The 13047-nt window shown below is 39.7% G+C and overlaps 1 long non-coding RNA gene across 1 annotated transcript; it reads right to left on the reverse strand.

The window, feature by feature from the left end:
- Positions 1-28: 28 nt before the first annotated feature.
- LOC130749797 (uncharacterized) lies at positions 29-7470 on the reverse strand. The gene is made up of 4 exons (XR_009023101.1): positions 7243-7470; positions 6276-6646; positions 5850-5925; positions 29-1442 (listed from the first exon to the last, which is right to left on the reverse strand). It is a non-coding gene; the product is annotated as an uncharacterized LOC130749797 (long non-coding RNA).
- Positions 7471-13047: the final 5577 nt, after the last annotated feature.

Consider the following 13047-nt stretch of genomic DNA (forward strand, 5'->3'; position numbering starts at 1 on the left):
TTTTACAAACTTACAATGATATGAGTAATTAAAATTTTACAATAGAAGATAAGAAAAGATGAGAAACTAGATAAAGTTGAAGACTTGAGTTGGGAATCCATGAATTGAGGATTGGATGAGGATGACATGCACATCCATAAATCTTCGATCTTGAGGATGATGAAGCCATGGAACCACTGAAGTGATGAGGTTACGTGTTATGGTTTTTGTCGGTAAGATCTCGCTGCAACTGCGAATAGGACCAAGACGTAGCTTCGGGCCAATGGGAAGCAACGACAGTGGTGGCATCCGCGACTGTGGTAAGGTTAGGGTTCACAACACCCAGCAAGAGCCAAGAGAGGGTGAGAGTGAGAGAACTAGAGTGAGAGAACGAGAGTGGGTGAGTGAATGAGAGAAGGGGCTAGGGCTATGGTTCAGTTAATCTAAAGTAAGTGGGTTGAACTTTTTTTAATTTTCTGACTAAGAGTGTTTAGGCAGGGTTTTTTAATACTTCCACACTTCGGTCAGGCGCGAGCCCAAATCAAAACCGACCAGTCAAACCAACATGAACCCATATAAGTGGACTGGTCAAACCCACGGCCAAACCGAACTGGTGCGTTTCGTAAAAAACTACTAGTTTGCTCAGATTCAGTTCGAGCCAGTATACACAGCCCTAGTTAGAGCATCTCCATGAGTTGCTATTTGAGTTGCTTAAACACTATTCTAGTGGGCTCGAGCTGCGACATATGATTTAAGCAACTCATAAGCAACTTATACAGATTTCGCTCCAACCACGGTTTCTGGTGGGCCCGAGCTTCCACGGACTGGACGTAGCCTCATCGTTTTTGGGTGAACTAGGATACATTGATGTGTGCTTAGTGTTATTTATTTTTCACTATCTTCATATTCATCTGCTGCATCAAACGATTGCGAAAACTCTTTCTAAACTTATAATCGTTTGAAAAACTCACGTTTGTAGGGAACATAATTCAAACCCTAATTTCTTGTGATACATTTCCCGATATCATTGGATAGATCAGACGTTTGTAGAGACTTGTGAAAGGCTTTTGCACATTGTCTTGACTTTGAGTGCTTCAATTGATCAAACTATAAATGTATAGACACTGTCGGATTTTAGTGCTTGCTGGAATGACATAGTCTCATAGTCTTTCCTTTACACCATTCATCTCTCTCTTTAGCACTCTTTGTTATTCTACACATGAAGTGAATATTTGATGCTTTGAGTGATGAAGTTTGATTGAGTTGAACTTTTGCTTTCATGTTGAGGCAAGTCTTGTAGCATTCTCAGGATGCACATGACTATTTCTTTTCTGTCTTCAGTTCTTCTCTTTGGACGCTTCTTCTGATTTGTTATTTTTTATTTTTAAATTCCACATAAGCTTTATTAACATAGTCAGCTTGCCAAATCATCACTCGCTAGAGCTCCGGGCTTCGGCAAAGACCTGCTCCAAACGATTTAAAAAGAGGAGGAGCTTTTTCAATATTTTTTCCGGGGAGGGGCCTAGGTCAGACGGCGACACAAAGACAGTGACTAATATGACACTTAACCCAAGAATTGATTCATGAAAGTGAAGAAACATAAACTACAGAAAAGGCAACCAAAAGTCCAGTAAAAAATACAGCAAAACGCACCCTACAACAAAAACAACCTAGAAACTAAATAATATATTACACGATATAAAACTTATATCCTATCATGCTAGTTTCTAACCACTACAACAAAAAAAGGTTTGAGTTGCAATAATATTTGCTTTGAGAGGCAACAAAAAGGTTTTACAATAATATGTCCTTAGCGATGTACCGAGGGTGGGTAAAGAACTTAATGGTAAGTAAATCGAGCACCAGTAAAGACGAGTTGAATGCTTGACAAAAAAGATTAGTTTTGCGGTAGTTATTCCCCGCTATTAGTTTTGCATATTTTAATTTGTCTCATTCAAGTGGAAATTTCTATTTCCGCGAAAAGGATGTATGCTCAATCACTGGTATTTTCTATTGCCGTTAAAACTATTGGAGAAGTTCTTTCAAGGATTAAAATCAGTTGCAGAGCTATTAGTCTCTCGAGTTCATCATCTACTCCCTGCTTTTCTTGTACTGAACCAAACAACTCATATTCTTCATTTGCACAAATCTTTAAAAGCTTACTACTTCCATATTATCATATACATTCAAGAGTGTGAAAAGAAGCAATATGATAAAAAAAAAAAAAATTGTAATTCAAGTTTTTTACGAACTTACCCGACAAATGTTGCATTTTTTGTCTACTTGATTCTTTTATGTATGATCTAAAATTGAACTTATAGACTCCGCCGCATCTCATCTTCTTTTAGTCCAGTGTTCACATAATCAATACTCTGACTAAACTCAAGCAATTCCTATCAAACACATTAGAAATTTGGACAAACATAAACTGTAGATGTGTGATCGAAAAATAAATCAATAGCTTAATGAAATAATTATTACAAAAGAAAAATAATAGAATGCTTTAGTGGAGAAAGAATTCACCTAATCATATCAAAAAATTGTTACAAGGACTAGACACTTCATGTTGATAACATGTGATATGATCAGGTGTATTCTTTCTCCACTAAAGTGTTCTAATATTTTTCTTTTGTACTAATTATATGATTAAGTTATAGAATATTTTTTTGAGCACGGACACTTATGATCCATGTTTGTCCAAATTTCAGGTATGTGTTTGTTAGGAATTGCTTGAGCTCAGTGAGAGAATTGGATATGTCAACACTGGACTAAAAGAAGATAAGATGCGGCGGAGCATATAAGTTATAATTTTATATGATACATCAGAAAATGATGTAGACAAAAATTGCAACATTAAGTAAGTTTGTAAAAAAATGAATTACATTTCTGTTTTAATATTTATATCACAGTGCTTCTTTTCACACGGTTAAATGTACATGGTAATATGAAAGCAATAAGCTTGTTAAGACTTAAGTAAATGAAGAATATAATTCATTTGCCTCAGTATAGGAAGAACATGGAGAAGATGATGAACTTGAGAGACTAATAGTTCTCGAACAGATTTTAGCCCTGGCAGAACTCTCCAATATATAACAAAAGTGCTCCTATTTACATGCAGTAATTGTACAAAAGAGTTCCAAAAACAATCCTCTGATAAACATTAAGCCCCAAAATAAAGTCAGGAGTGAAGCTTTTAGACCCTTTTCATTTCCCGACAAACAAAATATTTGTTTGGGCTCTTTCCCTAGCTAAGTAAGGCATGCATAATCTTTCTTTCATGTTTCCAAAACAAGATACTAGACGATGCTAAATAGATTTGAATCAGAAGACTCGCCACAAATATTTTTTAAAGTTGGAAAACATTATAATCCCATAAAGTTGTGATCTTCGTAATCAGAGCTGGATATGGGAGTTGATTATGAGCAAGGAAGATTAGAAGACTTTGAGGCTTGCGCCTATGTATCCCCTTCTTTCCAATGGGGGGGGGGGTCTTCAAGGCCACATAGTTCTTAGGGTATAAATATATGTTTTTGGGGTGCTTGGCGGGAATTGCTTCTAGGCCTACATTTTCTCTTTGAGAAACATTAGGATAACTTATCTCTTAAGGAAAGTGTGAGAAAGATAGATTTGAAAGGGCTGGAGAAAGTTTAAAGAAGCTTGATTACGAAAGGCTTAATGAAGCCCGAGTTTGACTATGAAAGCTTGAAGAAGCTTGATTATCGATTACGAAAGGCTTAAAGAAGCCTGAGTTTGACTATGAAAGCTTGAAGAAGCTTGATTATGAAAATCTTGAAGAAGCCATAACCTGAAGTTGAAAGCCTTGAAAAAACCGGAACGAATTAAAGGAAGTATTTATTTGCAGTTTTGAAGAACTATTATGAATTTTCTTTGAAAGAGATGTTCTTCAACTTTAAAAAAATTTGAGGCCTTGTAGTAGCCACGACCCTGAGACAGAGGAGAACAGAGGCCTGAGTGCGACAACAATGGCTTTGGGCACCTTAAGGATATTCAATTCCAGCCACGAAGGTCGCGAGCCTGTGGCAACAGCCTCCGACAAGGAGACTTGATGGTGTTCTCACCTTAGTGCAGATGTATGCTTGACGGTGGAGCTTGAGTTCCAAGCTGGTTGGTCGCGCATAGAACAAACAACGACGTGGTGGCTCTGTGGTGCTGGCCCCGATTTGGACATCAACAGTGAGGGTTGGTTTCGACGTGATGAATGGACTAAAGGATTCGATGGTGGCTGCAATTGTGACATTCACGGCGTGGCTGGAGGGTGAAGAGGGAAGGTGATGAGGAAATTGGCAAAGAGGAGGAAGAAACGTGTAGAGTAGAGGAAGAAAAACAATTCTATGTTACTATTTCTATTTTTTTTTTTTGTTGATTTGTAATCTGTTTGGATTGCATATTATTAGTGATAGCTCCTAATCTTGTTAAGAAGACATAGCAATGAAACTAGAAATAGGGATGACAAGAACGAGTGCAACAAAGAGAGTTTAAGGCTATGAGAAATAGAAATTGTTATTTGTGTGTAATTTTCGGCTATATTGATATATTAAATAGTGATTGATTATTGAATCTGTTTAAACAATTTCAAACGAGGTAGATACAGATGCAAGCACTAAACCATAACATAATCATAATGGAAGTATCCATAGCATACATGTCAAGTAAAAATCGAACTAAGGAAAAATGAACATAATTTATTATTTGGTTAAAACGTAATATATAGAAGCAGGTTGATATACATGAAATTCACAAGTTCATCATGTAAATGGAGTAAAGTTTCCTAGATGATGCAAAAATAAATCCTCGTCACCCTGCCTACTCCTTTTCTCCTACTTGCTGCCTTCTCCCCAATCAAACTCGAACGAGGATGAAACTCACTCTTAATTGAGTGACTTAGTTTTAAAATTGAGATTAAGAGACGGAACAACTCACAAGTGATCACTCAAATATTTTCTCTTACACTCTAAACTTGTCTCTACATCCAAGGATTTCCTCTATTTATAGGCGTTCACCTAGGGTTTGGTGCTTCTAGCTTGATATGATTTTGATTCACCCTAAATTTTATTCCTCATTTCATAATTCAATTTTAAATTTTTATAATAAAAACTTACCAGATTCGTTTTCTAGTCTTTTTCAGACCAATTAATTTAAGATTATTAACCGATTTTCCTCCAGAATATTCTAATTATTCCTTGGAATCATTCTCTAATTAATCCTATACAAGATCGCCTAATTAATTTTTAAATATTTTAATTAATTATTTCTCATTTATTTTCCATATATCTAGACATATCCTTTGATAATTCTCTAGAACTATCTAGAAATCTAATTTATTTTGTTTTGACATCTTTTTGTTTTTATTTCTTTGAAATTATTTTTTATTTAAATTTATTTTAATTATTACTATTTCATTTCGAAATAATTTATTTATTTGAAATATTATAATTTCATTAGATGTATTAGCTATAATTATCTGTTTATTATGAATTTTTTATTGTTATTAAGGTAGGACAAAATTAAGTATTTATTATTTTTTATTATTATTATTATTAAGGTAAAACCTCTTATTCCTCTCTTCATTGCCTTTTTTATATGAAGACAAACAATTATCATGCACAATTGCACACTAACCAATTTTTCAAAGAGAAAAATGATGACGCACCGACGGTGTAAAGTTTTTTACACCGTCAACCAATCAGATTTTAAGGAAGTGTCATTTCAATTAATGAAATTAAATAAAAAGAGAGATTTTCTCACATCATTGAAATTTGATTGGTTGACGGTTTAAAAAACTTTACACCGTCAGTGCATATAAATTAAACTCTTTTTCAAATACTTAACCAAAGTGAGTGCACACATACCTTGGACAAACAACTTCTTCCTATACAATACAAATTCTGCGAAAACTGTTGAGGGTGTCACTGCAATCTTTGCCATCTAGTAGAAACCAATGGAAGAAATGGAGTTTAGATTAAAAGTATAAATATTTATTTTACAAATTTTAGTACAAACAATAAGAACCGGCCCACTACATAGTGAATTAGTGTAAGAAATATAGGGAAATTAAATTTAATAGTTTGAAGTACCTGAAACAAAACAAGACAAAGAAAACCAAAGAAAGTTATAACAAAGAACAAACCTTTTTGCCTTCCTCTTGTAACTAAAAATACTAACCTTTAGGCAGAAAAAAATAAATGAGGGTAAACAAAAATCATTTTTTTTCATGAAAATAATACCAAACACAAAAAGAAAATTGAAGGAAATTGCATTAGTTGGACCACGTGTACCTTGTTGTTGAAGCTTTGCAAGTGCTGATACAGGATTCCAAAGATGCACCAACATAAAATAGTGGGCTCTCACCTTTCACATTACTGTGCATTTTGTCTTGACTTTACCTCCTTCACAAGTAAATATTGAGAAGAAAAATAAAAATGTATGCAACAAGCAAACGTAAAACAATTACCTTGTGAAGGGAAGGGTATCTCACTTGGTTGAGCTAAGGGTAATAAAGGGTGAATTTTTATAGTTCAAACCCGGGTGAAGAGATTAATTTATTAACAATTAACATTTTTCAATAAAAAAACGGTCACCTTCACGGGGAAAAGAAACTTCACCAATGGTAATGGTAACATCACTTGGAAGTCTAGTTGTACAAACACTGAAAATTAGCACCAAATGATCCAAAAACTATGAGAATTTAGTCAATTTACACATAATAAGGTTAATAGCAAGAAATCAAGGATTCCACACAGCACACAATTGAATTGCGATTAAAATTAAATCAAGAACACAAATTCAAAATTGGACAATCAATTATGTGATCATCCAAATATGCAAGTCAAACCACCAAAGAACAGATAAAAAAAGATACGCAAAACTTAGGCAGAAACGACAATCAAAGCTTCCAACTAATCAAATTGAAGATAATGACCATAAGAATCACATTCCCTCACATATCACACACGTTGAAAGCATTACTTAAAAGGAAAAGTAAAGTGCCCAGGACTATTGTAGATATCCAACTTACCAATGTAAAAAAATGTTTGATGAATAGGAAAAATCAGAAGTAAAAGAACAGCTGATAAAAGGTGCTACTGAGATCATATGAAAAACTAAAAGGAAACCCAACACAAGCAAGTTACGAAGCAACTAAGTGGATAGATAACATACGTTGACCAAACATGATGAAGGACTAAAGCAAATAAAAACAAGAAAAACTCAAGGATGATTAAATGAGCACCTATATATGAGCACCTCAACAGTAGAGTATGGAACTTGATGTATCGAGTAGTGAACGGGAACCTCGCCTTGTTTGTTGTTGATATCTTTTATGGCTTCGTCATGCTATTAGATAGAAATGGTTGGTTTGGCTGGTTAATTTAAGGTTTCTGGTATCGAGTATGAGGAAAGTATTGTGATTAAACGGTGCAAAAGCGGTGGATAAAGAGAGAGGGGCTTGTGAATGGTGGCTAGGTCAGAAAGTGAATCCCTACTTTTCTCAGTGAGCTAGGGTAACACTCTATTTAAACTCCCTCCACAAATCTTCTATCAATCTTTGACTTATTTTTTGATTTATTTGGTTGCAATTATTTGATTTTGAAGATATTTTCTCTTTTTACTTGATTTCTATGATACTTTCTATTTTATAATAAAAATTGTTTATTTAACTTTTTTTTTAAAGATATAAAAAAGTTCTGACACAAAAAAAGATTGATAAAAAAAAGGGAAACCTCGTAAGTGATTGAGTAAGGCAAAAATGGGGTTTTGATTTGGCGGATGAGTGTTGAGAAGGGCAAACTCAGCCTTTCTTTCTTTAGTCACGTCGTCCCCAACCTTTCTCCTCACTAATGATTCATGCGTCACCATCTTTTTTTTAGAATTGTTTTTTGGATATCTGATGGATTGTACATAGTACATCTAAATGGAACTATATGAGATAACAAAAAAATGAAAGAATCTAAAAATATGTGATAGATATAAAAACAAGTATGGACATAGGATAAAAATGAATTGACACCCTCAATTACATGCTATTTAGTGAGAGATAATAAAATAAGAGAAATAAATGAAATATATGATATAGGATATGATAAAAAAATAATTAATAGATAATAAGAGAAAATATGTAAAAATAAGGTAAAAAAATAGAATGTTAAGGACTCAGTAGTTCAAAACTTTAAAGACATAAAAGAAATACTTCTAAAAAAAGACATAAACGAGTTACCCTCCTAATAGAATGTGTGGGACTTGGGCCACTGGAAGGTGGTGTGCTTCTCTGATTGTGCTGAGATGGTTGCGGCTATCACAGGGCCCCAAGATGTGAATCAGTTTTGGCATAGAGTGTGATTCTCCAGATGCGCGAGCTCCTTCGCCGTAATTGGCACGTGTCGGTGCGCTATCTCCCTCGCGAGAAGAATATGGTGGCGGATGTGTTAGCTAAGTTTGCAACTAGGAATACTTGTAGCTGGCGAGTTTGGCGTTTGCCACCGTTGATGGTTGTATTCCTGCTTTGTCAGGATGTTCTAGCTTAGTTTGTTTTATCTTCCATTTAAAACCAAAAAAAAATATTTGTTTTGAAAGCGTCTAATCAAGAAATAAATTAAACATCCAAATACTACTTATCATCGGACTTAATTTGACACCATAATTTTTTTATTTTTTATTTTTGAAATCAAACTCATTTAATTAAGAAGAAACAAACGACACTGAGGCAAGTACATTCGATTGGACAATGTTAATAAGTTGTGGAGGAACCTCCTCAATCCACACAAACTCCCCCAGCTAAACGATAAAGTAGCTAACGCATTAGCCGCACAGTTACTTGTACGGCGAACGAACAGTAAATAAAAAACCTCAAAGTTTGAAAGCAAAAAATTATAATCCGTCACAATGGAATCTATAAAAGAGCAACCACCGTTCCGTTTCCATGCTTCAGCTAAAGGTAAGCAATCAGTCTCGAACACAACCCGCTGGAACCCAAGGTCTCTCGCCAGATTCATCGACCACCACATGGAGAGAGCTTCCGCCACTGTGGGGGACGTGACTGGCCCATAGCTCCAACACGCCACTGCAAGAACTTCGCCATTGTTATCCCAGGCAGTAGAACCGAATCCTCCATGGCCTTCCTGAGATACTGAGGCGTCGAAATGGACCTTAAACAGACCTAGAGTTGGTCGCGCCCAATGTGTGGGGTGATGTTGGAGCTATCGGGCTGGAGCAGCCACCATCGCCGGTCCTGGATGGAGAAAATTAGCCTTCCACGGCATCTGGTCCACCGCCGTCTGTACATCTTCAAACACCAACTCATTCCGCGTGCTCCACACCGCATAAAGGATCTCAAGGAAAATTCCCAGCACGTCATCATCAGCAACCTGCAGAAATTCAAGCATAAAATCATGGAATTTACGCTCCTGTTGCAGACGCAAACCCAAGCTGCTCGCAAACCACGTGACTTCACTATCAGACAGTACAGAAGTGCATGGTGCACGGATTCAAGAGTTGCATGGCAACGAGGGCAGGTTGGATCCAACTCTAAGCCTCGTGCATGAAGCACTTCACGGACCGGAAGAGCTCCTAAGCAAGCTCGCCAACCAATTTCACGATATCGAGAGAGAGTTGGGGCTTTCCAAATTTTCTTCCAACCTACACATGGCAAAGAAGGCATGCTTGAAGCCATACTAGTAGAACTCTCCTCCTGCATTTGCAAAAATTGACATCATGTCTTTGTTGTATAATACTCATTAGCTGTCAAGGGCCAAAAAACACATCCTAGTGAGGTACTAACGGCAAAGGTATTGCCAAAATTGACTTAGTCGTGAGTGGGCAACATATAAAATCAATTAATTGCTTATTCCATTCCAGGGAACCAGGTAACATCAAGTCCGAAACAAGGTTAATTCCCAGTTCCACTGCTAAAGTCTCACTGTACACCAAGGGAGAACTCCCAGGCACCCACTTATCTGTCCAAGGGCTTATATTTCTTCCATCATCAACCTTCCACATACCATCCTTCTTGAGAGCTACTCCAGAACGGAGAATACTAGACCATGCGTAGCTCGGACGACAACCCTTCTTCGCACTAAAAGTTGTGCTTCGTGGATAATAGACGACCTTGAAGATTTTCCCATGCAAGGAGACAGGACAATTAATCAAACGCACCAATTCTTGGCCACCAAAGCCATATTAATTTTTTTTAAATCTCAGAACCTGATGCCACCACGATCCTTGGCTTTACACAAAGATTTCCAGTTTAGCCAATGCATGCCTCGCTTTGTAACGTCCCCGCCCCAATAAAATCGGCTAATCATTCCCTCAATGTTGGAGCAAATACCATCAGGCAATAAGAAACACGACATGACATAAGATGGAATGGATTGGGCCACAACCTTGACCAGAACCTCCCTACCTGCCCGAGAGCGGGACTTTTCCTTCCAACCTTTAAGCTTCTTCCAAATCCGGTCCTTGACAAAAGAGAAAATCTCGGTTTTTGACTTACCAATAATGGTATGAAGTCCCAGATACTTGTCATAACACTCCATCGCCTTTACATTCAATAGTTGCTTAAGCTCATGGAAACGATTTTCAGGCACATTTCAGCTACAAGAGAGCATAGACTTGTCAAGGTTGATGACTTGTCCAGAAGCTTGCTCATAGGAGGCTAGGATAGCCTTAATTGTCAGCACTTCTTGCGTCGCTGCACGAGCAAAGATAACACTGTCATCTGCAAACAACAAGTGTAAGACTGTAGGAGCAGAACGCGCAATCTTATTGCCATGCAAAGCTGAAGAAGTAACAGCTTGGTTAATCAAAGCAGAGAACACTTCACCACATAAAATAAAGAGATTATGAGAGAGAGGATCTCCCTGCCTTAAGTCTCTATTTGGAGAGAAGGCCTCTTGTGGGGCACCATTCAATATAATAGAGAAGTTAACTGTGGTAACACATGTGATCGGGAGGACCAAGCTACCCGGTGTGTGAGGGGTAGCCGAGAGAAGCATGGGAGGTGGTGAGCCTTCAAGCTGGATGTTCCCGGGACGGGCTCCTTCAAGGGACTCCAATGATAAAGTATGTAAAGGTACCAAGAATGAGAGTGGTGAAGTGAAGAGAATGAGTTACCTTTGTAAGGAGGGGGAATCCTTCCTTATATACACGTCGAGAGGCTAGGGTTGGAGCCATGCAACGTCATGCATGGCTCGTACTTGGTTCACCCTGGGCCGTTGGATCCTTTGCCTCTCCTGTCGCAAAGCAGTGATCTAACGGTCCAGGGTACCTCGGAATGTGCACCCAACCACCCTAGTTTCGTAGGGTGGTTGGCCTAGGTCAACCCCTATGTAGTGGGGGCCAATTGTGGTTCTGTACTATGGGGCGAGCCTGGTCGCCAGCTCCGAGAGGGGTGCGGGAACAGGTTTGGTCGTCCTTCGATGTGATCGTCCACGGGCGGTATCCGTTCCGGTTCTCGTCCTGATCGTCCGTACTCGGGGATTCCCCAGAACAGTAGTCCCCCCAGCTCTAGTCCACTGTTTGAGTGGGGCGTGAGCTTAAGGGTGGGCGTCCGTCCCGGGGTAAGGGCGGTAAGACTCTCATCAGGTCATCGGGCGGCATTCCCGGATTAGTGGTGTTATCGGCTTAACCGGCGCCGCTAGGGACCCGCTTTCCGCCGGTCCTGTTGGGTTGGTTCCAACGCTCTTCTAGTCGAGTTGGCGCCTCAGACGAGTGAGTCTGTGTTTCCTGGGGCGATCTGGCACCTCTAACGAGCGGGGTTCACATCCCCTTTGGTGATCTGGTGCCTTAGACGATCGATGTGGGGTGAGTTGAGGTGTGGGCGACTATGGACTGGAGTGCCGAGGGAGGCACGAAAGGGTTGGTCCTCAAACGGTGGGAAGCTGAAAAGGTGAGAAGACTTGTGATTGAAAGGTGAAAAGACTTGTGATTGAAAGGTGAAAAGACGTGGTGCAGGCGCATTTAATGTGACTGGAAAGGCAGGGCACGCGTCGCACCGTTTCATTATCCTGCCTCTCCACGCGTTCTAGAGGACGCGTGACCTTCACCATCCCTGCTATCCCTTATGACGTGGCGGGAGCGGACTGGAGGGGTCTTTCCCGCTCCCCCAAGCATTACCACTAGGGTTGCTAGTGTTGGTGAAGCGTCGTTTCCCTTTCCCCTAGTTTCCTATATAAGAGGAAGGAGGAGGTTCATTCGTGTTTCCTACGCTTTGACTTCTCTTTTCCTCTGCTTGTGAGTTCGATTCCTCTCCTCCGGTAGGCGCTCCTTTCGCGGTGGTCGTCCCTCTCATACGGTGCTCGTTTCGTTCCTTGCGGTGGTCGTCCTTCGTCTCCTACTTTTTTCCTTGTAAGTTTTCGTAGTTCCTTCCTTCTCCTTTTCTTCCTCTTTCTCTTCTTTTTTGTTTTGGCTTGCTACTGCCCTGCAAACTCTCGGGGTGGAGTGGAAAGGTTACTGCCTGTCCCCCCCCCCTCGGGCGGCAGTGGGGATGGCCTATGAGCCTCCCCTCCGGCGCGGAGTTTGTTTTTCCTGCCGGGGGCAAAGGCGGATCCTGGCGGGTTCCCCCTTTGAGTCGTTTTCAATTGGTTTAGACATTGATACGACGCGTTCCCTTGTGCAGGTGCCGATATGGATGGTCCTCAGAAAGAGAAGGGCAAGGCGGCTGGAGAGAGGTCTAAGCCCAAGGCCTGTAAAGAGGCTCCGAAACGGAAGAAAATCGACCGGGTAAAGTATCCCCACTTAGAGGGGGACTTGGCCATTTTCGACAAGTGGTGTCGGGAGATTATGAAGACCCAGTCGTGCTACGCCAACGAAGACGATGGGCATTTCCGCAAGCAGTTTTATCTGTCGCGGACGCAGATCGGGCCCGGGCACGACGTCTATGCCCCTAGGCTCGCCGAGAGGCTTCCCCAGACCCCCCCTTTGGTATATACATGCATATATACACGATGAAGAAGGTGAAGGTGCGAATGCCCCTAACAAACTTCCAAATCGACGTGCTCCATCACATGATGGTGGCCCCTTCTCAGCTTCACCCCGACGGACGAGGCTTTGTGCGCG

The sequence above is a fragment of the Lotus japonicus genome, chromosome 3 (assembly GCF_012489685.1).
Source record: "Lotus japonicus ecotype B-129 chromosome 3, LjGifu_v1.2".
Classification (NCBI taxonomy): Eukaryota; Viridiplantae; Streptophyta; class Magnoliopsida; order Fabales; family Fabaceae; genus Lotus; species Lotus japonicus.